This window comes from Ovis canadensis, chromosome 23 (assembly GCF_042477335.2).
Source record: "Ovis canadensis isolate MfBH-ARS-UI-01 breed Bighorn chromosome 23, ARS-UI_OviCan_v2, whole genome shotgun sequence".
In the NCBI taxonomy this organism is placed as follows: domain Eukaryota; kingdom Metazoa; phylum Chordata; class Mammalia; order Artiodactyla; family Bovidae; genus Ovis; species Ovis canadensis.
This window is the reverse complement of record NC_091267.1, coordinates 51,621,892-51,648,595: the sequence shown is the minus strand read 5'-3', so window position 1 is coordinate 51,648,595 and position 26,704 is coordinate 51,621,892. Positions and strand designations below refer to the sequence as shown.

The following is a 26,704-nucleotide window of genomic DNA, read 5'->3' as shown; positions in this document are numbered from 1 at the left end:
ATCCTTGGGTGGGATGGAGTAGGATGGGAGAGCAAGCTGTGCTCTGGCTCCAAGTCCAGTGCAATCCAACACAACACAGACATTCACCTCATAGCTATCAGGGACAAACTGAAGGCAGTAGGCAACACTCAATACACTCTGCAAAAGAAATGAGGCACAGACTGGTCATGCCAGCTGGGACCAGAGGGAAGGCAGGAGATTAGAAGTGATGCACTACAATCTTAGTGAACTCAGTGGCATCCTGGCTTAGAACCAACCCATCAGAGGCATGGTGAGACCCACCACCACAGTAGATCGACCCCATCCTACTAGTTCTGCCTCCAAGCATTTGTCAAGTCTTTCTTAAACGTTCAAAGTGACTGATATGAAAAAGAAGCTTTCTTTTCCCAGGCTCAAAACATCTGCAGAAAATCATCAGGCAATGATTCTCCCCTCCCAGGCAGCTTTGTCTAACCACATGGCCTCTATTTCACAGTGTGTCTTACACCAGCTCTTTGTTATTGGTGTCATTTTCTTCCTTTACTGGTTCAGAGCAGAGGTTTGAAATCAGGTGGATCTTTGTTCAGATAGTGCCACTTACTAGCTCTGTGGCCTTGAGCAAGAGCCCTGAATTCTTTGAGCTTCTGTGTACTCATCGTTAAATGAAAGTGATACCGCTGCAACATCCTATAAGGATTGAGATTATACAGGTCAAGCAATTTTCAGCACATGCCTGGCATAAGACAGTGGCTACTACAATTGTATTGCCCTACACCTCGTACATTTCAGCAGGTTCATATTTGACAGCTTGATTCAAGAATCCTGCTGGATGGATCCATTTTTCCACGGCCACCATGTTAATTTGGTAAGCCAGAATGATGACTGTGGTACTCTCATGTGCAAAGACCATCATTAGCTCCTTCTTGTCAGCCCAGCAAATTAAAAAACAAAGTCTTCCACAGTCTAGTCTTGACCTGACTTTCCTGCCTTATCTCCCAGTTAAGGCCACTGGGGTCTTCGTGGTCTTCTCCTGATGCATGGTGGTGAGCTGCCCTTGCAAGTGAGGACCTGGCAACATCAGTGAATGGTGCCAAGGTCCTTTAACTCCCAGGAAACTTCCCACAAAGCTAAGAACCAGAGATGTGGGGATTACAAGTCTTCCCCAAGTGCCTACCAAGGAGATTAAATTTACTCAAGATGCCTGTGAAACAGAGTGCCTGAGAAGGGGGCAAACCCTTCACCAAGCTTTCTAGTGGATCAGCTGTGTCCACGTTCAGGAATCTCTGACACAGCAGGTGTGTTATCTTGGCCGAGCTCTCACGGGCTGTGCATGTCTTAGATTATCTGAACGTTCCCCCCATCCCTTTGCAGAGCTTCACTGGGCCTGTGCTTCACTCTTGGGAACCTGTAGGCACCTGCACCGGAGAGCTGGGACTCCCGTTGCTGCTGGTCAGCGCGGGTCCTCTCATGAGCTCTGCTGCTTCTGAAACCCAGCCTCTCCATTTTCTTTCCATCTGCCCCTCCCTTCCCAGTCCTCCATCACCGGATCCCCGGTTCAGGGTTCCATCACTGCTCCTTCTGTTTCAATCATTACCCCCAGTTCTCCTCTTTCCACATTCCATGACTGCCATTGCCCCCCATCCCCCACTCAGGAGACAGTCTCCAGAGCAACACATAATGCTGTAGAAATCACACTTTCACCAGAGAAAACGTGTGCAGAAAGGCTCCAGAAACAAGATTTAATGGCCTAACAGGCTGCACCTCTAGTTCTTGAATCAAAATTTCTGAGCTTCAGTCCCCTGAATGTCACCTGATTGATTCTCCCCCCTTTAATGCCCCTGTTAGACTCAGTTGTTAGTTGGCTGTTTGTCACTTTCCACCAACTCTCAGTGGCTAAAGAGAGCCTGGAAAACATCAAACAGGGTGTTTCTTGTTTCAAAGAAATGGGAGTCTCAGAAAGGTGAAGCGACTGCTTTGGCGTAGGTGCATTAAAAGTGAAAAACGTTCTGCATGGCTATGTCTTCTGTAGTCAGCATGTTTATGCCAAACCTTTGTCAGGAGCACTTCGTTTTCATAGTAACAGACACGATATTTTAGCAACAACAAGGCACACAGCCAGTGCACGAGTTGGGTAATAACAGGTAGGGCGTGTTTCAGAGCTCAGCTTGAATAGAGATGTTTGTAAGGAACAAGGACAACACAGACGCACCCCCAGCATCTCCATCCTTCAGAATGTTAACATCCCAGCACTTCCTTCTCTACCAGACCCTCTTCCCCCCTTTCAGACACAAGGAAACCTGGAGAAATTTTCCCTTTCTTTTTTCTTTAACGCAGATTAACAGAGAGGGTAGGGAAAGTGAGCTCCTTGAACCAGATTCATTTTTTTTTTAAACCTCCTTCCTAAAATCCATGCTACCATCACCACACCACATCCTCAGTCTGAGGGAAGATGTGTTTTTTGTTCCTTGTGATATTATCTGACATTTTCCCTTTTCCTCTAGGACTTTCCCATATATAGTTTTCAGAATGTAATCTTAGTATGATTATTATTTACTCTAGCAGAGTATTCACTCTATATCTTACAGAATGCTGCATTAAGAACCACGCAAAATGGGATGATTTGAGAGAACAGCATTGAAATATGTGCATTACCATATGTAAAATAGATGACCAGTGCCAGTTCCATGCATGAAGCACGGCACCCAAAGCCAGTGCTGTGGGACAACCCAGAGGGATGGGGTGGGGAGGGAGGTGGGAGCCCAGCAGGGGCTGGGAGGGACACGTGTACCTGTGGCCGATTCATGTTGATATATACCAAAAAGCGATCACAATATTGTAATTAATTATCCAATTAAAATAAATTAATTGAAAACAATTATTTTAAAAATATTGGGATTTCACTTAAGTTTTCATTTTGGTAATTTTTTTCATTTTGCTGATTTTAAATAAAAACTTGCAAACTAAAAAAAAAAAAAAAAAACCCACCCAAAATATGCTCAGTTCAGTTCAGTGGCTCAGTCGTGTCCAACTCTTTGTGACCCCATGAATCGCAGCACACCAGGCCTCCCTGTCCATCACCAACTCCTGGAGTTCACTCAGACTCACGTCCATCGAGTCAGTGATGCCATCCAGCCATCTCATCCTCTGTCGTCCCCTTCTCCTCCTGCCCTCAATCCCTCCCGGCATCAGAGTCTTTTCCAATGAGTCAACTCTTCGCATGAGGTGGCCAAAGTACTGGAGCTTCAGCTTTAGCATCATTCCTTCCAAAGAAATCCCAGGGCTGATCTTCAGAATGGACTGGTTGGATCTCCTTGCAGTCCAAGGGACTCTCAAGAGTCTTCTCCAACACCACACTTCAAAAGCATCAATTCTTCAGCGCTCAGCCTTCTTCAGAGTCCAACTCTCACATCCATACATGACCACAGGAAAAACCATAGCCTTGACTAGACGGACCTTAGTTGGCAAAGTAATGTCTCTGCTTTTGAATGTGCTGTCTAGGTTGGTCAAAATATGCTCAATGATTGTCAAAGCCCAAATCTTCTCTTATACTATTTACTTAGTAACAAATGATGGGTGAATGGGTCAGACTCTTAAGGTTGGCCATATGTCTAATGACTTGACAGTCTCCACATTTATCAATACTAGTATCACTCATTTCTGACTCATTGGAAAAGACTCTGGTACTGGAAAGGACTGAAGGCAAAAGGAGAAGAGGGCAGCATAGGATGAGATGTTTAGACAGCATCACTGACTCAATGGACAAGACTTTGAGCAAATTCCAGGAGATAGTAAAGGCAGGGAAGCCTGGGGTGCTGTAGTCCGTGGGGTCACAAAGAGTCGGACACAACAGAGCAACTGAACGAGTGTCACTTGTTACTCTATTACATGATGTAAAATATATGTAAAATATATTTGAGGACTTAAAGATAACAAAACTGATGGAGAAAAATACTAAGCTCCTTGGGGCTTCCCTGGTGGCTCAGTGGTAAAGTATCCACCCACCAATGCAAGAGAGACGAGTTTGACCCCTGGTCCTGGAAGATCCTGCATGCTGCAGAGCAGCTAAGCCCATGCAGCGTAACTGTTGGGCCTGTGCTCTAGAGCCTGGGAGGCATGACTAGAGACCCTGGAGCCCACCGTCCACAACAAGAGAGCCACCTCAGTGAGAGGTCCGCACACCGCAACAAGGAGTAGCTCCCGTTCTCCGAAACTACCGAAAGCCCACACAAAGCAACGAAGACCTAGTCAAAGATAAATATGTATTTTAAGAAAAAGAAACCACAGTCATCACTCTTACACTGACCTCCAGCATGTGCCCTTAGATTAGGTGGGGAGGCAGTGATGCCTAATGGCTACAGACAGACCCCAGAGCCAGCTTTTCTTCACTGGCCTCCTGGCCCCCACCATACCCCCGACTGTAGTACTGGGGGTAAGTTATGCTGTTTCTTTGTGCCACGCTTGTCTCATTTGCAAACGGGAGACTTTAATAGTACATGCACTGTAGAATTCTTAATCGGATTTGATGAGCTGGAATATATAAAGAACAGGGCACCTGAAACAGATGTTTTAGTCTTTGGGTGTATCCTGCTCAATAAGTAAACTGCTGGCAGACAGGCTGGAGGAATAACTCAAGAGTTTCATAGCGGTAAGTCAGGACAAGCTTTGAAAAGAAACCATCATGATAACCTTGTTGGGCCATTCATTTCCTTACATAGGGGAGTCATATTAACTATGGCTTGTATTGTTTCATCTTATACATGTTGGTCCAAGTTAGAAGGAAAGGTGAGATTTTCAGGGTGACAAAAGAAGATGCTAGAAAAATCAGAATTTCAGGTTTTCATTAAAATTAATTCCCACTGTCATTGTCCTACTTCCTGGTTAGGAGCACAGGTTGAAATGGAAGAGAGTGGTATCCGGGTCTCAGTTTCATGGATGAAGGTCTAACACGGTGCAAGTTCGTAGAGGTTGAAGGGAAGAGTTTCTGAGTGGCAGTTATTTTTACAATAATGGTGATGATATTCTATAGCATATGAATGAATAAGCTCAGGACACACTAGACAGGGGTAAGGATTCTCTCCCCCCCAGATCTATATCGATTAACCTCTGAGAGCTTGGGGTATATCTGGGGGAATAACCAAGCTGTTTCTGCTGAGTGGCTTCTCCTGATCCCCATTCTTATCCAAAAGCAGCACACCTCTCGCTATGGAAATGATCATCTCCCAAGCCTGGGTGCCGAGTGGGGACGCATGTGCAGGCCTGCCCACTCTCGACAGATGGCAGTGAGCCCGAACCTTCCATATGCTGCTCTGTTCTCCGGGAAGGCACGGGCACGCTTGCAGATTTGGCTGGTGCAGCCATGCCCGTGGGTGTCTCTCTAGCAGCATCCCTGTCCTCGGGCTATTTAGCACCACGCGGGTCTCCAGCAAGTTGGACATATTCTGTTGCCAGTCAGGCTCTCAGATGTTGGGCTGTAAGTCCTGTAAGTCTACGGAGGTGTCTGGGGTTTCCAATCAGCTCAGTTGAACAGGGGTGATACTGTTTGGCATAACATCATTTCTACAGGCTGTTGGGCATCTGGCTAGCCGGAGAGAGCAGAGAATCTTCAGTTTTCAGTGACTTTTATTCTCATCAAAGGTCTCAGACTTGTCAGAGTTCACTCATCTTTAAGGCAGTAACATTCTTCCAATGGAATTTGTGCATTCTATATCCAAGTGCAACTGGTATTTCAGAAATAACCTGTTTGGGGCTGCGTACACTGTTCTCCTTATCTTTTCCCCCCTTGTGATCATTTCTTAAAATCAAAAGCTTAATTGATTTGAAACTCTCCAAGTTTACAAAAGGATTCCCAGGAACTGATCAATTACATCTTTTGTTTGAGATTTGGTTCTACAATGCCCTTGTTAGTGACAACTAGCAATTTCCATCTTTCCTTTCCTTTCCAGCTTGTTTTGTTTTTGGGGGGATAGAGTATAATTACCTTACAATGCTGTGTTAGTCTCTGCTGTACAACAACGTGAACCACCATATGTACGCTTATATCCCCTCCCTGTTGATCCTCCCTCCCATCCCACCCCTCCAGATCTTCCCAGAGCACCAAGCTGAGCTCCCTGTGTTACACAGCAGCTTTCCACTAGTTACCTATTTTACATATGGTGGTGTATTTCTCCCAATCTGTCCCACCCTCCCCTTCCTGCCCTGTATCCATGTGCCTTTTCTACATCTTCATTTCTATTCCTGCCCTGCAAATAGTTTCATCTGCACATCTTTCCAGATTCCACATATATGCATTAATATACAGTATTTGTTTTTACTCTGTATGACAGATTCTAGGTCCATCCACATCTCTACAAATGATCTTATTTTGTTCCGTTTTATGGCTAAGTCCATTGTATATATGTACCATATCCTTATCCATTCATCTGCCAGTTCCTTTTTAATCTTAACCACCACCTGAGGTCCTAATGGGGCTTTACTCCTTCCCTGAGCTCTGGCGCATCGAGTTGACACCTTTCTACCGGGTCACCTACCACCTTAAATCTCCGTAAGATTCACTTCCAAGACCTCTGACTGTGGCTCATTCCACATGCTCTATGTATTCTCAGTTCCTCTTGTGCGTAATTGTCACAGCCGAGCTTATTAAACTCGGCTCACAATAAAACTGTTAAAATTCGTTTTAAAGGAAGCCATGGTGACCACTGGAAGTGCTTTTAATTAAGGCTGAATTGGTACATTGCTATGAAAGTAAAACAGAATCGTTTTCCAACCCAAACTAGCTATGGGGTTCCCATTTGTCACTGATTTGAGTACTACTCTCTTGGTTTCGGCTTGGGGAAAAAAATGCCATCTTTATTGTAATGTTTTGAAGTCAGCGAGACATATGGCAGTGAATTGAGGGAACATGATTTCAGACACTGATTATTCATGAATAGACTCACTGAAGAGGGGAATTTAGTTTAAGGAGCAAGAATAATGAGAACCTGAAGTCTCAGAGATTTTTATTCTTTCTGTTGAGATTTTGATCTCTCTTGAAATTTTGGTCCAAGTCCAAAAGGGTCTATGTTTCAGTTCTGCCACAGAAATCGTTCTCTGTTCTCAGATCAGGATAGATAAACAGGAAAGAGAATTATATTCCTCTTAAGGAAAATGCAGGAATTCACTATTTTTGTATCCCACTGAGTAACAAATAGCAGCTGTGTTTGACAGGAATATTACTTCACCTCATAGTGCCAGAACAATTCCCCCCAAATAGTTCAAGATCTCTCTTCCTACCGATGAATCCTTCCAGAACCTTACAGAGAAGTAGAGGCCACTGACTCGCAGAGCTGAAGCAAGCCTGACATCATTGAGTCCAGGAATTGTTTTTAATTTAGCCATGAAACTTTTTCCAAGCAAAAATTTACACAGGGGCCTGACAAAGAGACACAAGTTGATGTTCTGGTTGAAGCAGAAGATACAGACTTTACCCAACTTGGTTTCTCCCAACTTTCCAAGTTAGCAAGGGGCCTTTCTCAATCCCGGTTCTAGCCCCGCCTCCAACTCTTCTAGAAGCAAGGAGACAGGGGCACAGAAAGGGGACTCACCTTGGCTTAGCCAGGCTCACCTGCCTCCCACAACACAACCCGTTCAACCTCTGTCCCCTCCCTGGCTCCTCCCCAGGGCAATTATGTGATGCTGTGTATTTACTTTATGTTAATGTATTTAAATAGGTTTATGTGTATGTATAGCTGAATCACTTTGCTATACGCTTGAAAGTAACAACACCATAAATCAACTATGAGTGCTCAGTTGTGTCAGACTCTAGGACCCCCACGGACTGTAGCTCCCAGGCTCCTCTGCCCATGGGATTTCCCAGACAAGAATACTGGGGTGGGTTGCTATTTCCATCTCCAGGGGATCTTCCCGAGCCAGGGATTAAACCCACATCTCCTGCATTAGCAGGTGGATTCTTTACCACTGAGCCACCTGGGAAATCAACTATACTTCAATATAAAAACAAAATTAAAAGATGAATACCCCCACTCAGTTGTAAGACCCTGGAAGGAAAAAGGTTGTCATATTCCTTCACACTTCCCCCCCCGACCCCCCACAACACACACATTGTACTTTATATGAAGCAGGCGCTTGGGCTATGAACAGTGACTCGTATGAACTAAACTTGCCCCACCCCCACCCCTAGAATGATGGCCCACATTAGGCAAAGCACTGAAGTTGTTAAGCATACAAGAAATTTGATTTGGGTTTGTTGAAGTTTAGAAATTCAGGTTAATCTGTAATCTCTTTTCCAAATCAAAGCAGGCCTAAGAATAACCCTTAGTTGTTTAGAGTGTTAAATATGAGAGATCAGGGGCTTCAGAACATCAGCCAGTGTTGGAACCACCTGAAACGCTTGTTTAAACAGCTTCAGTAACTGGGCCTGTGGTCTGAGAATCTGCATTTTAAACAAGGTCCCAGGTGATATGGATGCTGCAGGTCCAGGGACCTACTTTGAGAACAAGCCATCATTGACCTTACATGGAGATGCTAATTTGGCATTAAGTTTTCAGCCCCTGGCACTGGCTGAGCATGGAGCAGCTAGTAGACATTATCAATTAACCTCTCCTTTTGTAGCTGGGCTGCCAGAAAGACCAGGGAAGAGCTATGATTCAGTAAAAGGAATCGGGATTTATTTCAATTCTGGCTAAATATGTCACAGAGGAGCCACCACTCAGCTCATTAGGAAATTGTCTTAGAGTGCCACGTTGTAGGATTGAAAACTGATGTCATTTCCTTGCCAGGTGGCTCAGTGAGCTGTCACCTGTCCAGACACCTCACCATGAGCAGCCCTCTAATTACTAGACCTCTTGAGAGTGAGCAACTTCCTAATTACTGAGAGTTCAGATCCAACTACTGACAGTATGGGGAAGACATTTCTCCTGATAACCACAGAAAATCAAGGGACATTCAGAAATAATGCCATTTGCAGCAACATGGATGGACCTAGAGATTAGCATACTAAGCAAGTCAGAAAAGACAAATACCACATGATATCACTTACGTGTGGAAACCTAAACTACAAATGAACCTATCTGTGAAACAGAAAAGACTCAGACACAGAACAGACTTGGTTGTTGGTGATTGCCAAGGGCAGAAGGGGCTTGGGGAAGGGAGGGATTGGGAGTTTGGGATTAGCAGATGCAAACTATTACACATGGGATAGTTGTAATACAAGGTCCTATTATATATAGCACAGGGGAATATATTCAATATCCTGTGATAAACCATAATGGAAAAGAATATGAAAAAGTGTGTATATGATTGCTGTACAGCAGACATTAACACGTTATGAATCAACTATGTGTGCGTGTGTGTTAGTTGCTGAGTCATGTGCAACTCTTTGTGACCCCGTGGACTCTGTCCATGGGATTCTCCAGGCAAGATTACTGGAGTGGGTTGCCATTTCCTCCTCCAGGGGATCTTCCTGACCCAGGGATCAGACTCGGGTCTCCCACATTAGAGGCAGACTCTTTACCGTCTGAGCCACCAGGGAACCCCGTGAATCAACTATACATCAATAAAAGTTTAGAAAATAGCAAGTAAAATGAAAGGAAATTCAGTCACATGATGAGGGAGGAAAAGAACCCCTTCATTTTCATAAGAATTTAATCTTGACTTTCTTTGCATAATTACTACCATCATCCCCCTTCATTCATCTAACATCGGAAAAAATATTTTCCCTTAATTTGTATGAAATAATTTATTCAAAATCAATTCAGAAGAGCCCACTCATGGAAAAAGTCCCTGATGCTAGGAAAGATTGAGGGCAAGAGGAGAAGGGGGCAACAGAGGATGAGATGGTTGGATGGCATCACTGGCTCAATGGACATGAGTTTGAGCAAACTCCAGGTGATAGTGGAGGACAGGAAAGCCTAGACTACTGCATTTCATTGCGTCGCAAAGAGTTGGACATGACTTAGCAACTGAACAACGATTCGACAAACACCAAGGACTGCTAAGCCAACCACTATGCTGAGAAAAGTCAACTATGTGTAAGATCCAGCCTTCATCCTAGAGGTCTTCATAGTTAATGTAAAGCAAGGAATATGGCCCCCAAATGGATTCAAACTAGGTGTCCAGCAAATTTTGCCTTCAGAGAGAAAGCCACGTGACCTGGTAGGCATTTACCACCCAGAACTTTCCAGTAGGACTTACGTATTTGCTGTGTTTGTGCTCACCTAAGTAAGCCAGGGCTTTCTCAACTCACAGCTGGAGAAATTAAATTCTGGAGGGTTTCAGTGCCTTATCCTCAAGCAATTTGTGGGCCAAAACCAGGATTAGATCTATGACTCCTTCTAAGTCCCAGCAAGCAATCATCCTCACAGGTTTTGTAGAAATTCTCCCATCTCCGCCCAGCTTCCTGTTAGCATTCGCAGTTTTTAGACACTCCTGATGACATCAGAAAGATTCCTATTCTAGTTTTCTCCAATGTTTTCATATATTTAGAAAACGAGGTATCCCTTCTCAATCCTTTAACTTTATCTAGGGGAGGAGGTGAGTCACTTCACTGAGGCTGGCAGTGCATCCTGCTTCATCACTGCCCCGGATGCCACCAGGGCGGCAGGCGCTCACAGGTGGCAGTGGTTTCTAACCAGCAATTTAGCCTTATTCTAAGCAGTCATTTGTAGAGTTTTCACTGCTCTAGAGTCCACTAAGAAGACAGCAGAAACCTTAGTCCCACCTGAGGTCACTTACCCAAAGGCTGTGGTTTGTTCTAAGTTATTATTCAGTTTGAATTTGGCTGATAGGAAACAGTAGGTTGTAATGGATGGAATTTTTGCTCTGTAACTACTTTTTTTTTTTTTTAAGCCAAACCTAACTCTGGCTGCCTTGTTTTAAATCAATTTACATTCATTCTGCTGTGAGTCATACCCACATAGAAACTGCTAGCAAATACATTACCTTTTCATTTCTTTGCAAATGAGGGTATGGGGGACAAAGTGGTTCTGCATATGATAACATTTTCCAATTACTGCTTTGGGGAGTCTACCATTTGAATAAAACATTTTTCCAATAATATTGATTATTCCTTAATATTAACTAGAATCTAGATAGCAGGCATTCGCTTTTAAAGGTTAGTAGTTGAACTATGAAAGTGTTTAACCATGAAAGAACAGCAAATGATTCCTTCCTGTTCCTAGGCCACCAGAAGGGCATTTGCAAGAACCCCTTATTAAACTGTCAGAAATAATGCTAGATGAAGAAAGCTGAAGTTTATTTATAAACCCTTAAACTTAAGTTGGCTTAAAAATAGGAGGAAAAGTATTTCTTCTAGAAAACTCAAAATTGGTCAAATATACCATAGTTTGAGATCTAGGCAAGAGAAAGTCTTGTATTGATTATCTACTTCTTACAGTTTTCCAGCATTCTAGGAAAACAAAAAGATGAACTTACATAGATGATGTCTGTTAAGGCAGACAGTCAATAACTGAACCCTTCTGTGTGCAGTCAACCAGAGAGATGCTAAAAATGGAAATGTATGGTCCCTGGCGTTCAAGGAATTTACTCATGATTGATGTGGTTTATTTAGAAGAACGAAGGGAAAGAAAAGCCCATAGAGTTTAATAGTTCCAAGTGTTTTTTCTTATTCAACCACTCAGTGAAATAGAAGGAATTACCTCTAATGAAGAAATCAAAAGTGAGAAAAGATCCACAGTCAGTAATAGCAAGCTAGGGGTCAGTAATAGCAAGGGTTCTCAGGAGTCACCTCTAGACCAGGTGGACCCTTTTAAAACTCAGCCTGAGAATTACAAGTTGAGGTTAATAGTCCATCAAGGTGCTGCAACCCATGACATTAATTTAATAAAGTACAGGTGCTCTTTATGACTAGTTAAGGACTAACACCTCAGGTTTCATCCAGCCATTTGGTTTATGCGATGTCAGGTCTTGAATGAAAAAACTTAGGTGCTAAAAACCTGGACACTATGACTCCAAAAGTCTTTCTTGGCTATAGTGGAAAATTTCAGTCACAAAAGAGATGAACCTTGAGGACCTAATACTAAGTGAAATAAGCTTAGTAAAAGGCCATAAAAGGCCATAAAAGGACAATTACATGTAAATGATTCACTTCGCTGTACAGCTGAAACTAACAACCTTGTAAAGCAACTACACCCCAATGGAAAAAAAGAAAAAGGACCAACACCATGCAAGGCATCTAAAGTAGTTGAATTCATCGATAAAGACGGTGGAATGGCAGTTGCCAGGGGCTGGAGGAAAGGGCAGAGGGAGCTGTTTAATTGATACAGAGTTTCAGTTTTTGCCAGATGAAAAGGTTCTAGAGATCTTTTTCACAACAATGTAAATATACCAAAAAACATCGCTGATCTGTGTTCTTAAAAATGGTCAAGATAGTAAATTTTATGATATGTGTTTTCTATCGCAATAAAAACAAAGTTTAATAACACGGAAAAAAAAAACAAAACCTCACTTAGCAAAGATCTTCAGCAATTGCTTTCAACTGTTTAAGCTAGAACTTCTCACCACTGCCCTCTGCCTTCTGTAGCAAAAGGCTGTCGTAGCAATAAACAAACACCCAGGTGGTCTTGAGTATAGAATCATCACTGTTAGGTTTTTCAAAGCAGACAAAAGTTCATTTCTAAGTTACAAGTACATTCTAACCAAACCACCGGTTTTTAGCAAATATGATTTGCATTTACTGGTTTTAGCAATTCAAGCTAAAATTTCCTCAACAAACACACCCTGCCACCAGAACCATGAAAAATGAAATCAGTGAGGCTCCAGTTACTACGGATCCCAGTTCAGTTCAGTTCCACCGCTCAGTCGTATCCGACTGTGGATCAAGCATCTTAAAAACTAAAACACATAGGTTTTTGCCTCAGAACAACATTCAGCATTCCAAATTCAGGAATGGGCTGTCCTAGCAGGATACTTCAAACATAGTTTTGTGAGTTTCTTTTCACAAAGTTGATTAACAGTGTGTCCTAATTAATGCAGAATTGGTTGCTACATGATAATATTATGTTTAAGGGTATTTTCTCACTGAGAAAGCATATTTGTAGATAGCCTAAATGATTCCTCCCCGCTTACACATGCTACATAAAAGAATAATCAGGAACAAACAATCTCTAAAACACACACACACACCTTTCCACAGCAGTAGCCACCACAGCAGTCACCAAGGGGACATTCTGAAAACACAGACGCCCACGCCAAACCCCAGGTTTTCATGAGTGGGAGTGCTGATGATGACCCTGAACCACAGCCAGACAGAGTTAAGAGCAAAATTTGATAGTTATACACTCTTTTTGAGATATTTAATCAACGACTTAGGAGCGCACAGCTTTCGTCCCACGTAAGTTACCTCTAAATAACACGTCAGGCGACTTTTTGATTCATGCTTCCCAAATATACCACATTCATAACAGTGCATCAGTCCTGTTTCCCACCACAGTGTATCTTTGTGTACTGTGTTCCTCTCATTTTGCCAATGAGCCAACCTAACAGGGACTCATGTCTGACTCAGTGTTCAGTACAGTGTCTAGAACATTGGCACTGAGTTAAGTGTTAAAAAAAAAAACAGCAGAACTGTGTGCGGCTTCATACACCCAATATTTGTTCATGCAGGTGTATCAGATTTAAAGTCTGCAGCTACAAATCACTCATGTAGGAATGTAACTTTTTCTCATCTTCTACAAGTAAATGAAACTTACCTCTTGAGATCCTGACTCCAGTCCAGACAGACAACTTGGAATCCTGGCGCCATGAAAGTTGCAGTCTCTCTGCATGCGGTTCTCTCTTTGAGAAAGATTTGGTCAAACTAGATCTCCTTCCTTCATGCTAGGAGACTTACCCAGCATCCCACACGAGGCTGCCTCCTTCTCCTCCTCCTCAGCGTCTGCAAGAAGCAGCTCCACCTGCCTGGTCCCTGCCCCATGCTACCAAGTGTTGCTAACACCTGTGGTCCCATCACAGCCGCTGGTCAGCAAGTGGGTACACCTGTGTCCTCTCCGCCCCTCACTCAGCCTCAGATGGGTTCAGCACTTCTGCAGCTACTCAGAACTGTTCCTTCCTCCCCTAACCAGGGAGTGAGGGGCTTCCCGAGGTTGCCTGTCCACCAGATCAGCCTCAGGCCCCTGCCAGTTCTAGTGTGAACCAAGCCTGAATATGACGCCTCCCTAGTCAGCTTGCCATCCTTCCAAGCTTGAGATGCAGGCAGAGATCTGGGGTGCTCCCAGGCCTGTCTCACCTGAGCCCACACCAAGTTTTGATCCTAGCGGTTGACAGGATGAGAAATGAGCCTTCTTTTTAAATTTGTCTAGAAACACAAAAGACCCTGAAGAGCCAAAACAATCCTGAGAAAGAAGAATAGAGCCAGAGGCACCACACTGCATGACTTCACACCAATCATTATTTACACACTGTTTTCTGAACTGTAGGTCAGGAAATAATTGTGTTTATAGCCAGAATTTTTAAATTAAATGGGATCCAATAGGACAGGGTCATCTAGAAGAAAACATCTTGCTATATTTCTTTATTTAAATATGGGGTCAAGAATTAAACTGTATTTCCACTGTACTTTTAGTCAAAAAAGGATCAGAAACTCTGTTTTCTCATCCTGTCCCTTTTTAAACTCTCCAATCCGTCAATCAGAGCTTTTATCTCTGCCATCTGTGGCTTTCCCAGTAAACAAACAAAAAAAAAAAAACACTCCAGTAGAATCACCCTTTAAGCGCTCTCCTCTTGGATTTATTTTGTAATCTATACTCTGAGCCTTGCAGACTTTCCTACGTCTGGCTTTTCTGTCTCCTTTGTCTGGTCCTCCCAATGTCAAGTCAAGACATTCATAACAACCACTTCTGAGGACATCTTCATTCCTGTCTACTTTGTTCCCCTGTGTCCTTCCTACCCTGAGGCCATTAGCTTCACCTTCCAGGCTAGTGTTAATAGTCAGAGGACCCAGGGAATCAGAGAAGTAAGATACAACACAGAGCAACTCAAAGTTTAACCTGCCACATAGGGATGTGGCAGTTTGCTACCACTTTGAACAAGTTTTTTTTTTTTTTTTAATGTTTAGACATACAAGAACAACACTCTAAACTGTTTGATTTGTTTATACTGGTAGTCACCAATTTTAAAAGGCTAGATAAAGCACGCAGTCATTTTAAAGCACTGTCCTCAAACATTTAGTTTTAACTTAAAATGTGTACACGTTTATTCATTCACGAACCTTTTCATGAAGCATCAAGGCCTTACTTTTAAGTGAATCTATTGGTGGAAGTTCCAAGTCATCTTTCTTACATGAAGCACATTCATGACGTGTTGTCTGTAGCTTTTGGTTTTCGGTTTCTTTAGGCTGGCATGTGCAAAACTGTCTGAATGCAGATTCCTTCTAAATTGTCAGTATTTTTTCCCATGATTTACACTTGTCTCACCCACAACTACTCTGGCAGCAGTTTTTAACAACTCTTTGTCTATTCAATCTTTGCAGAGCTTTCTAAATTAAAAGACAGTTTCTTTAAACTCTTGTTTTAAAGGATTTTAGAGAAATGGCTCTTCTGCATTCATATTCCAACACTCTGTAATATTTAATTTAATTACATAATTGTAACACCAAGTTAGACTAACATAAATAGGTTTGAGGAAGTAGCTTGGTAGAGTGAACGTTTCTTGCACCGTGGGCAGCCTGGCTATTTTCCCAGAGAGGATGAAGAGGGTCCATTCAGCTGGGAAGTAGGTTGGGTGTTTTGTGAAAAAGGTTTCTGCTGCATTAAAAAAAAAAAAAAAAAGATTCAACCTGAGATAAAGCAAAATGCGTGCTCAGTCAGTCGTGTCTGACTCTTTGTGACCCCACGACTGTAGCCCACCAGGCTCCTCTGTCCATGGAATTTTTCAGGCAAGAATACTAAAGTGGGTAGCCATTTTCTTCTCCCAGGGATCTTCCCGACCCAAGGATCAAACCTGTGTCTCCTGTGTCTCCTGCACTGGAAAGCTGATTCTTTACCCCTATGCCACGCAAACTATAATAATTTCAGAAAAATGTCCTCCTATAGCAGAAAGAGTCGGAGAAGGCAATGGCAACCCACTCCAGTACTCTTGCCTGGAAAATCCCATGGATGGAGGAGCCTGGTGGGCTGCAGTCCATGGGGTTGCTAAGAGTTGGACACAACTGAAGCGGCTTAGCAGCAGCAGCAGCATAGCAGAAAGAGTGCTTTTTGATGGGGAAGGAGAAAGCAGAAAGGAGGAAATTCTAGACTGTAGACAGACACTGCTTAATTTGTGACACTGAGTCAATCGAATAAAATTCCTGGAGGTCAGTGGGGGTTTTCGTTTTTGTTTTTTTATGAAGCTAGACTAAGTGCTCTTCAGCGTCAAATCTTGTTTCCCAAACTTACCCAGGGTTCTCTCGGGTCAGCGTGAGTCAGGCGAACAGAAATTGAATGTGCTCAGTTTCCTCCTCTGGGAGATGGGGAATCTGCCCTCACTTGTGATTCCTCTGGTCTGTTCAGCAGTTTGGTCATTCTGAAAAAAAAGATGAGATGGTCTTCAAAAGATTCAGTGACCAGACAGTTTTACAAAATGCTGGGGTAAAAATGTTGAACTTTACTACAAAACTTCACAGCTTTTAATAAGCTATAGGGTTTGTGGATCTCTTTAAAGAGGAGATGATGGACAACTCCTCCCAAATATATTGTGTCAAATATCTTTTTTCCCCATAGAATCTCTCAGGACTAAAGATCCACAGACCACTCTGGAGGAATTCTGGCCCAGCTCTCTCTGTAGTCCTTTCTAGCTTCAAATTCCCTATTTGGAAATTTCCAAATTTCTGTCCATAGGATTTCCAAGGCAGGAATACTGGAGTGGATAGCCATTCCCTTCTCCAGGAGATCTTCCCAACCAAGAGATTGAACCTGCATCTCCTGCATTTCAGGTATAAAGTGGAGTGAAAGGGAATTCTCACCAGGTAAGGGTCAGGAAGGAAAACATTTCCTCCAGCCCAGAGGTGTAAGCGTGATTACTGGTGTATCTTTAAAAAAAGGGACCCATCTCTGTGGTATACCATGCCAATAAAATTTCACTGAGTCCAAAAGTAAGTCACAAGATAATCTCTTTTGTGTTTGCCTTATGTGTTTTTTTGCTGAATAGTCCTTGACCTGCGAATGTTACTTAATGATACTGCGATTTCAGTATCAATATTTTTCAAATGAGGCATCTGATGTGAAACAAAGCAACATTAGAGGTCGGAGGCAGCTACTGTAGAGGGTCATCTTCGAATGGTTCCATGGTAGTATCACTCCACCTGGAAGGGATGGTAAAGCGTAAGAAGCCAGAGAAAGCTTGCTCCACTGTTCCTATAAAGACCCAAAACTATCAGAGCCGGTGGAACAGACCTCATAGCACAATTATGGCTCTTACTGCTCATGGCTCTTTCTAGGTGAAGGAAATTTTAAATGGTGTGATTTCCTCTGAGGTTTGAAACACAATCTGCAAAGAACCAATGGGCCATTTTTACCATATTTGTAGTGTGAACATTGGGCTAGTCACAAATAAGTTTATATATGTCCAGACATTATATTCATGGTGTTATCTCAATATTTTGGCCTCTAAAATGGAAGGGTTTGGGCTAGATTATAAACTATATTGGGACTTCCCTGGTGGCTTGAGATGGTAAACAATCCACCTGTAATGAAGGAGGCGAAAGAGACTCGGGTTCAGTCCCTGGGTTGGGAAGATCCCCTGGAGAAGGGAGTGGCAACCCAGTCCAGTATTCCTGCCTGGAAATTCCATGGATAGAGGAGCCTGGTGGGCTACAGTCCAGGGGGTAGCAAAGAGTCAGACATGACTGAGCAACTATCATTTTCACATAAATAACATTCACTGGAAAAAAATTTTTTACTATTATTACACATCATTTCAAAAATGTGTTATATATATCATTTTTTAAAGGAGGTAGATTTCGACAAATTGGCTGAATCGCCACATCCCAGTTCCTAGGGAGCTTCTCTTTCTATTGAGTTTGCATTTACTCAGTGGGGGGAGCATTTGTAAGTAGTGTGTTGATTCTCTGCTTTTCCTTCCTTCAGCATAGTCCCAAACATCCCCATTTATTTATTAATTCAGTCAGGAAGATATTTAGTTAACAAAATTAGGGTAGGGTAGAAAGATGTCCAATACCTTGATCACCTGATGTGAAGAGCCAACTCATTGGAAAAGACCCTGAAGCTGGGAAAGATTGAGGACAGAAAGAGAAGGGGATGACAAAGGATGAGATGGTTGGATGGCATCACTGATTCAATGGACGTGAGTTTTCACAAAGTCCAGGAAATAGTGAAGGACAGAGAAGCTTGGTGTGCTGCAGTCCATGGGGTCGCAAAGAGTCAGACACCATTGAGCAACTGACAACAACGGCAAGAAAGATGCATGGGCTTCCCAGGTGGCTCAGTGGTAAAGAAGCCACCTGCCAATGCAGGAGACATGGGTTTGACCACTGCATAGGGAAGATCCCTGGAGGAAGAAATGGCAACCCACTCCAGTATTCTTGCCTGAGAAATCCCATGGACAGAGGAGCCTGGTGGGCTACAGCCCATGGGGTCGAGAGTCAGACGTGACTGAGCACACACACAAAGACATGTATAAGAATTAGTTCTTGCCTTCTGAGAACCTGCAATCTAAAGGGGAAACAGGGCACTTAGGAAAACACTGAAGGAACACATTAAATATAATGTACACATGCTATTAATATTTCCCCACAGGCAAAGTGTTGTCAGAGCTTCGAGGAGAGGCAGACCACCCCCAGATGGGATGAACAAAGAAGACTTCACGAAGGGAGGAGGGTTTGCTGGGTCTTAAAAGATGAGTAAGAACCTGAAGGGTTTCCACTTAAAGTCTTTGGGTCAAGAAGATACAAGGCATATTCTCGGATTCATAAATATCCACATGGTTTATGTAGAAGAGCTTGGGCTAATGTGTTTGGAAAATAGACCTGAGCCAGGTTATCAAGGACCTTGAAAGTCTGAAGTTAGGACTTTATTACTAAGCAAAAGGGAACCATGGGATTTTAGTAGGTCAGGCTCTCGCATTGGGGTGGGGAAGTAGTGTGGGTAGAAGGTGGAGGGAGGAAGACAGCTCAGAATAGGACATAAATGCGATCATCAAACTGGAGACAGAGCCAGATCTGGCATGGAAGTTAGAGACGTCAGAAGAAGAGGGGAGGTGTGAGAGAGATCCATTAATCCATTAAATTAGTAATTACCAAGTGCCAGCTGTATGCCACTGTCTTCCGAACATCCATCATTTATATACCACTATCATAATTTTTTCCATATCCACTTCTACTGTTTTTATTATTATTCAGCCGCACTACATGGCATGTGGGATCTTAGTTTCCACCAGGGATGGAACCCAGCAACCCCTGCAGTTGAAAGTGTGGAGTCCTAGGTGCTGGACTACCAGGAAAATCCCTGGTATTGTTTTTTTCACTTAATATTTTTCTGCAAAAAGCTCATTTTAATTTTAAAAAACATTATCTTTTTCAAAGAAGTTAGATTTCACTTGCGCTTGCCTTGCCTCCAATAGAAGCTAACCATAAAAATAAGACTAAGCAAAACAAAATAAGTTAATCACTGAGGGAAAGGTTGTGTCCACCGAAGCCTGCTTAAAAGGGAGGAAACGTGAAAAGAGATGTTAAAAATACACCAGCAACAAGCAGAGATTTTTCTGGTTTGACTAAACTCAATGGGTGGAAAGAGACTTGAAATGGAAATGGCCTTCTCATTATGTGTGGGTACTGGGGTGCTGTGCTCCAGGACAGCTCCAGCACTGGGTCCTGGGGATGCAGAGACGAACATCACCCTCTGTTTTCAGAGAGCTTAGCTGAGCAGGATCATAGGAAGCCCACAGATGAATCCCAACAGAGCAAGGAGAAAGCCCATGGTGTGTGGTGGACACCCCAGGATGCTGCTGGCCCGCTGGGATCTAGGGTGTTCCTCTTAGACTCTCCCTCAGCTCTTAATTACCTGAAAATTGGATCCTGGTTCTAGCACTTGATTCCTACTTCGCATATGTGGGCTGCTTCCATCTAGTTGCTAAGAACAAGCATAACAACCTGCTTTTCCTTTTTGAGAAAACAAAGGGGGAGATTTCTTAGGCTGAGCAGAAATGTTAAAACATGGTGGGGAGTCACCCCAAGTAAGTGGTAAAATACTTGCATGTAAGAAGCTGTCAGATCCTTCGCCCCAAATCAGAGCTACACCATAAGATGAATCGACCTCTTAGACCAGCCCGAGATTGAAGCTCTGAGAGCTAGGGGGCACAGAGCCCGCTGTCCCTTGGCAACCAGCTCCCCAAGTTCCTCCATGTGGTTCAGCTTTTATATTTTTAGGAGCTTATAAACCTTATTGTTATGAGCTTCCCTGGTGGCTCAGATGGTAAAGAATCTGCCTATAATGCAGGGGACCTGGGTTCAATCCCTGGGTAGGGAAGATCCCCTGGGGAAAGGAAATGGCTACCCACTCCAGTATTCTTGCCTGGAGATTCCCATCAACAGTGGAGCCTGGTGGGCTGCAGTCCATGGGGTCACAAAGAGTTGGACACAAGTGAATAACTAACACACACACAGAGCTCACTGTTGGGAGTTCTCTGGTGGTCCAGGCGTCATCGCCTTGCAATGCAGGGGATCCAGGTTTGATCCCTGCTTGGGGAACTAAGATTCCACATGCCATGTAACTAAGCCCACAAACCAGCATGCCACAACTAGGGAGCCTGTGTGCCACAACTAAGACCTGATGCAGCCAAATAAATAGATATTTAAAAAATGAAGCTCATTGTTGAGGAGCAGTGGGCTGGGTGTAAATTAGAGAGTGTATTGGCCGTAAGAGCAACAGAGGCCATCCCACAGTGAGAGAGGAGATCACTAGAAAGAAAGACGGATGCAGGGGGGTTAGGGAACAATGGCAGAACCGAATCCACGTGATGCTGGGAGTGGTGAATACAATGATGGGGCCGGGAAGCAGTTGCCTTTTGAAAGATGAATAGAAATCACTAGGCAGCAAAGGGCACTGCCAAAGTGGAGAAAGTAAGCACCACACAAAAGACGTAAAGAACAGAACAAGGGACTTCTCTGGTGGTTCAGTGGTTAAGACTTTACCTTCCAAGGCAGGGGGGTGCAGGTTCGACCCCTAGTTAGTGAGTTAAGATTCCCACATGCCTCTCAACCAAAAAAAAATACAAACAAAACATAAAACAAAAGCAATATGGTAACAAATTCAATAAAGACTTTACAAATTGTCCACATCAAAAAAAAAAAGAACAGGAGAGCAGGATGGATAAGGAAAATGGCGAGTGGTGTGGGGGTTGTAGCCTGGGGCCTGGGGGATGACGAGGGGGCAGAGGTGAGGCTGGCTGGTATTCACAGCATGGCCACAAGGGGCTCACAGGCTATATGAGGGGTCAGGTTTTCTGTTGATGGGAATGGAGATAATTTTGCTCAGGGAAGAAACGTGATTAGATGAGGTGTTGAGAAGATTGTTCTGGAAGAACATGGAAGAGGAGGTGAATGGAAGATGAAGTGGGACTTGAAAATCATTTTTCCCATTTCTAAATCTCTGTCTCCTTGGCCCATTTTCCTGTTCTCAGTACCCACAAACCAAGTAAGGGATGTCTATGGCAGGATTGCGTTATAACGAAACCCCACATTGGAGAAAATAGCTTTCCAAAGTCAGATTTCTTTTTTGTTCTAACCCATCATCAAATCTAACATGTGTGGTTCCTCCTGCTTCCCCAAGGCATCCTGTTCCTCTTTCACACATCTCAGAGTATTGGCTCAAATGCATTTACAGTACATGCAACTTTGCTGGCAAACTGATGGGATTTTTCCCTACTTTTGTTTTATTTATCCAGCACTTATTGAGTGCTTACTCCATGCCTGGCAGTGGGTAGGTGCTGAGCAATCAGACCCATTTGGCAGGAGACAGATGGACCCAAACTGAGCCACTGGAGTTTGTCCCCAATGGGCACATACTCCAAGATGAAGATTATATAAAAATGAGAGAGGATCTGAGCCCTGCCCAGATAAGAGATCAGGAGGGTCTCCTTGACCATTCTTGAGGTCAAACCATTCTTGAGGTCTAGGAGACCTTCCTGACTGCACATGCTGAAAGGCTCCTTGGAGGTCAAAAGGGAGGGGGCACCACCCCATAGTAAGTGATGTCAACCTACCCATAGGCCTCTTCACTAGAATCCTTCTTGGCTAAAGATGCATGCACACACAGGCAAGGACCCTGAACTAAACCAAACACAGACTCAGAACTAGGCCAAGCAAGATGACTGGCCAGAGGAAACATGGAAGAAATGCCCCATCAGTTCCATCCAGTTCAGTCTCTCAGTCATGTCCGACTCTATGTAACCCCATGGATTGAAGCACACCAGGCTTCCCTGTCTATCACCAGCCTCTGGAGCTTGCTCAAACTCATGTCCATTGAGTTGGTGATGCCATTCAACCATCTTAACCTCTGTTGTCCCCTACTCCTCCTGCCTTCGATCTCTCCCAGCATCAGGGTCTTTTCCAAAGAGTCAGTTCTTCTCATCAGGTGGCCAAAGTATTGGAGTTCCAGCTTCAGCATCAATCCTTCCAATGAACATTCAGGACTGATTTCCTTAAGGATGGACTGGCTGGATCTCCTTGCAGTCCAAGGGACTCTCAAGCATTTTCTCTAACACCACAATTCAAAAGCATCAGTTCTTTAGCGCTCAGCTTCTTTTTTTTTTTTTTTTTACCGTGTCGCTCGCGGTTAAAAGGGCCGCAGCCGCGGGGGCAGACGACCCCAGTTATGCGCGAGCATGTCCTCTGGCGCTGCAGCCTGACCCCCGGCGCCACGCGCAGGCGCGGCGGGGGCTCAAAGGCAGCGCGTGCTCAGCTTCTTTATAGTCCTACTCTCACATCCATACACAACTACTGGAAAAACCATAGCTTTGACTAGATGGACCTTTGTCAGCAAAGTAATGTCCCTGCTTTTTAATATGCTGTCTAGGTTGGTCATAGCTTTTCTTCCAAGGAACAAGCATCTTTTAATTTCATTTGCAGTGATTTTGGAGCCCAAATGCCCCATCAGTTCAGTTCCTACGCCCGGTATGTTTCAGTTCCAAATGCTCCATAAAAGTGATTAAAACCACCACAAGGGTGCAAGGCTCTCTGAGCCCACCTGGTCATCTATCTACATGTACCCTTCTTCCTCCTTAAAGTGCCATAAATGCCTTCCTTATGAAACTTGGGTAAGTAAAGCACAGAATATTGCCATTCTTCATTGGAGCCCACGGGTGCCCTGCCCAGGGCCCTCCTCACCCCTCCTCCCTCCACCTCTTGAGTCCTGGACCCTGGCATCTCACAGCCCTTTGGAAGGAACACTTGTTTCACTGCTTTCTGTGTCTTTGTAAGAATTCATTTCTACAAAGTCGAAGGGCCAGGGTCTTGTCACTGGCCACTGGGTCTAGTGGCCAGGATTCAGCATTGTCATTGCCACAGCCTGACTTCAATCTCGATCTGGGAACTGAAATCCTGCTTCAAGTCAAGGCCACCTGAGATCACCTTGAGGAGTTCACATTAGGGGAGAAGACAAAATAATGACTACCCTTATGAGGTAAATACTTAGAAAGCACTAAAACATAGCTCTTTCCAAAGGGGAATTGTCCAGGCAAGAACTACTTGAGTAGGGGAATGGGTTGCCATTTCCTTCTCCAGGGCATCTTCCCAACCTAAGCCACGTGTTCCTAATGCCACTCAAGCAAGGAGTGAGCTAGTAAGAGAAGATGCCCTGTTTCTAATTAAACATGCTGTGTGCTCAAAACTCAAGGCAACAGCAAGGATGTTTTCTAAAATCTGACTCACCCTGGGCATCTTGGGTCCAGAGAATAAGGAGTAGAGCAGAAACATCCCAGTCTCAAATCTCATTTCATCCAAAAGTTTTCTTGGAGTCTAAAATGACCTCTTTTCCCACAAGCAGCACCCTTTTAACATTCCTATTCCCATTTGAAGTCACTTCTCTTCCGACCTACACAGTTGGGTCTCACCACCTTTTGCTCATGCTCAGGTCTGCTTGGCTGGAATTTTCAGCTGCTTGTTTACTTGGCTGGAAAATGAAACTTACAAGCCTCCTTCAGTGGAATTTTGTCTTGACACAGATCCAGGTAGAGGAAACAACACAGCAGCTTTTCTTCTCTCTGTGGTAAGAAGGAAAGCTGCTGTGGGCAGCAGTTACAACAGGGACCACTCATGAAATGCCAGTCCAATGAAGTGTTGATGGGGGCTTCTCTCCACTCTCGTGATTTTCTTCATTTGTCTTACAGGTCTTGGGTCTTGACTTATCGCTGTAGCGTAGGCTGGCTCCCTGAACCATGTGAATTACCACCCCCTGAGAAGGCAATGGCACCCCACTCTAGCACTCTTGCCTGGAAAATCCCACGGACGGAGGAGCCTGGTGGGCTGCAGTCCATGGAGTCGCTGAGGTTGGACACGACTGAGGGACTTCCCTTTCACTTTTCACCCTCATGCATTGGAGAAGGCAATGGCAACCCACTCCAGTACTCTTGCTTGGAGAATCCCATGGACGGAGGAGCCTGGTGGGCTGCCATCTATTGGGTCGCACAGGGTCGGACACGACTGAAGTGACTTAGCAGCAGCAGCAGCAGCAGCCACAAGTCAGATCAGCAGATGGTGAGGATAAGCAGCCATGCAGAAATTGAAATTTTCCAGGTTAAGCTTAGATATGTGCAGAGAAAAAAGGCATCTTTTATGAATTAGAAGTTTATAAATTCTAGTTTCTCATATTTTTCCCTTTCAATGTCCTGTCTAAAAGTATAATGTATATGTTAATTTGGAGAAGGAACTGGCAACCCTCTCCACTATGCTTGCCTGGGAAATCCCGTGGACAGAGGAGCCTGGTGGGCTACAGTCCATGGAGTCACAAGAGTCAGACATGACCTAGCAACTAATCCACCACCACAGATGTTAAGTGCATGTCTGTGTCTCTGAAATCTATATGTTATTTCCATGGTTTCAATTATTGTCTTCTTAGGTAATAACAAAAGTAGATGAATAATCCTACTTCTAGTTGATATTGGAAAGAATGATTTTTCTCCAGGGTCCTCTTTTAAATTATGCTTATGTGACTTGGTATTTAAATAAAAGTATATCAGTGATAGCAAAGCACAGAGCTGCCACCGCACAGGACGTCAGCTCGCCCCAGCAGGTGTGCAGCACACAATGTGTGTGACCATATGCTGCAGTCCTGGTGACATCCCATCGCTGTGGTGGAATGACAAAGACAGATTTTGTCACTGATAATTAGGGGTACACAGTGTGAGCACTGGGGTCCAGCTTCCTGGATTAGCTCAGAGTAAATGATTTAACCTCTCTGGGTCTCATTTTCCTCCTCTGGGAAATGCAGAAAATAAGAGTACCTACCTGCTAGGGCTGCAGTCATAATTAAGTGTGAGGATGCCTATAAAGTGCCCAGGGCAGGGTCTGGCACATAGACCTATCAGTCTAATGTTTGCTGAAATATACCAACAAGTGTACACTTCCCTGAACTACCTCATTAATGCATGCCGCATGCTCAGTTGGTCAGTCGTTCTGACTTTTTGTGACCTCGTGGACTGTAGCCCACCAGACTCCTTTGTCCATGGGATTCTCCAGGCAAGAATACAGGAGTGGGTTGCCATTTCCTCCTCCAGGGGATCTTTCTGACCCAGGGATCAAACCCACATTCCCTGAATTGCCAGGCAGGTTCTTTACTGAGCCACTAGGGAAGCCCCCATGAGACTCTATGCACATACTAATTAGTACAGTGCTCACACAAAGACACATTATTCCTGGGACAAAGATAGTCATATTATTCATAAATTACCACCTTTTTTATATGAAAATATTGTATCTAAATTAGGAGGCTGGGATTAACATCTATACACTATTGTGTTAAAAATAGATAACCAACAAGTACCTATTGTATAGCACAGGGAACTATCTATAAGGGAAAATAATCCAAAACAGAATGTGTGTGTGTGTGTGTGTGTGTGTGTGTGTGTGTGTGTGTGAGTCTGTGTGTCTAACTGAATCGCTGTGCTGTACACCCAAAACTTTCACGATACTGTAAATCCACTATGCCAAGTTGCTTCAGTCGTGACTCTTTGTGACCCCATGGACTGTAGCCTGCCTGGCACCTCTGCACATGGGGATTCTCCAGGCAAGAATACTGGAGTGGGTTGCCATACCCTCCTCCAGGGTTACAGTTTATACATCAATTAAAAATTTTTTAAATATACTGTGTTTTTCAAAATTTTTTTAAAAAAATCCTTGTGGAAAACACAACAGGAGACCTCCCATTCATGTATTTAGTCAGCCAACATTTATTGAGCACATCCTGTGATCCAGGGACTTCTGCAGGGAATGGTTATACGAAAATGAAGGAGACACTTATGGCCACCAGAATCTCATGCTCCCCTGGGAGAAAGCTACATGGAAGGCCATAAATGACCACAGACATGTCCAGTACCTGGTAGCTCTCTGATGTACATGAGAAAACACATGATGTGGGGCTGTCAGTTCTGCCCCCCTCAGTCCAGCAAAGGCATCACCAAAGAATAGGGCTGGGACTTTAAAAAGGTGTTTTGAGTTTAGTCTAATGGAGGGAAGGACCATGTACATCCCAGGAAGAATCACAGATGTAAGAAACAGGGTCTGGTT

At 43.9% G+C, this 26,704-nt stretch overlaps 1 protein-coding gene and 1 non-coding gene across 3 annotated transcripts in view; one reads left to right on the top strand and one right to left on the bottom strand.

The window, feature by feature from the left end:
* Nucleotides 1–26,704, top strand: part of DLGAP1 (DLG associated protein 1) — a 791,550-nt gene that overhangs the window by 453,966 nt on the left and 310,880 nt on the right. The window lies entirely within an intron of this gene.
* On the bottom strand, nt 22,743–22,875 carry LOC138428584 (small nucleolar RNA SNORA76). The gene has a single exon (XR_011252520.1). It is a non-coding gene; the product is annotated as a small nucleolar RNA SNORA76 (small nucleolar RNA).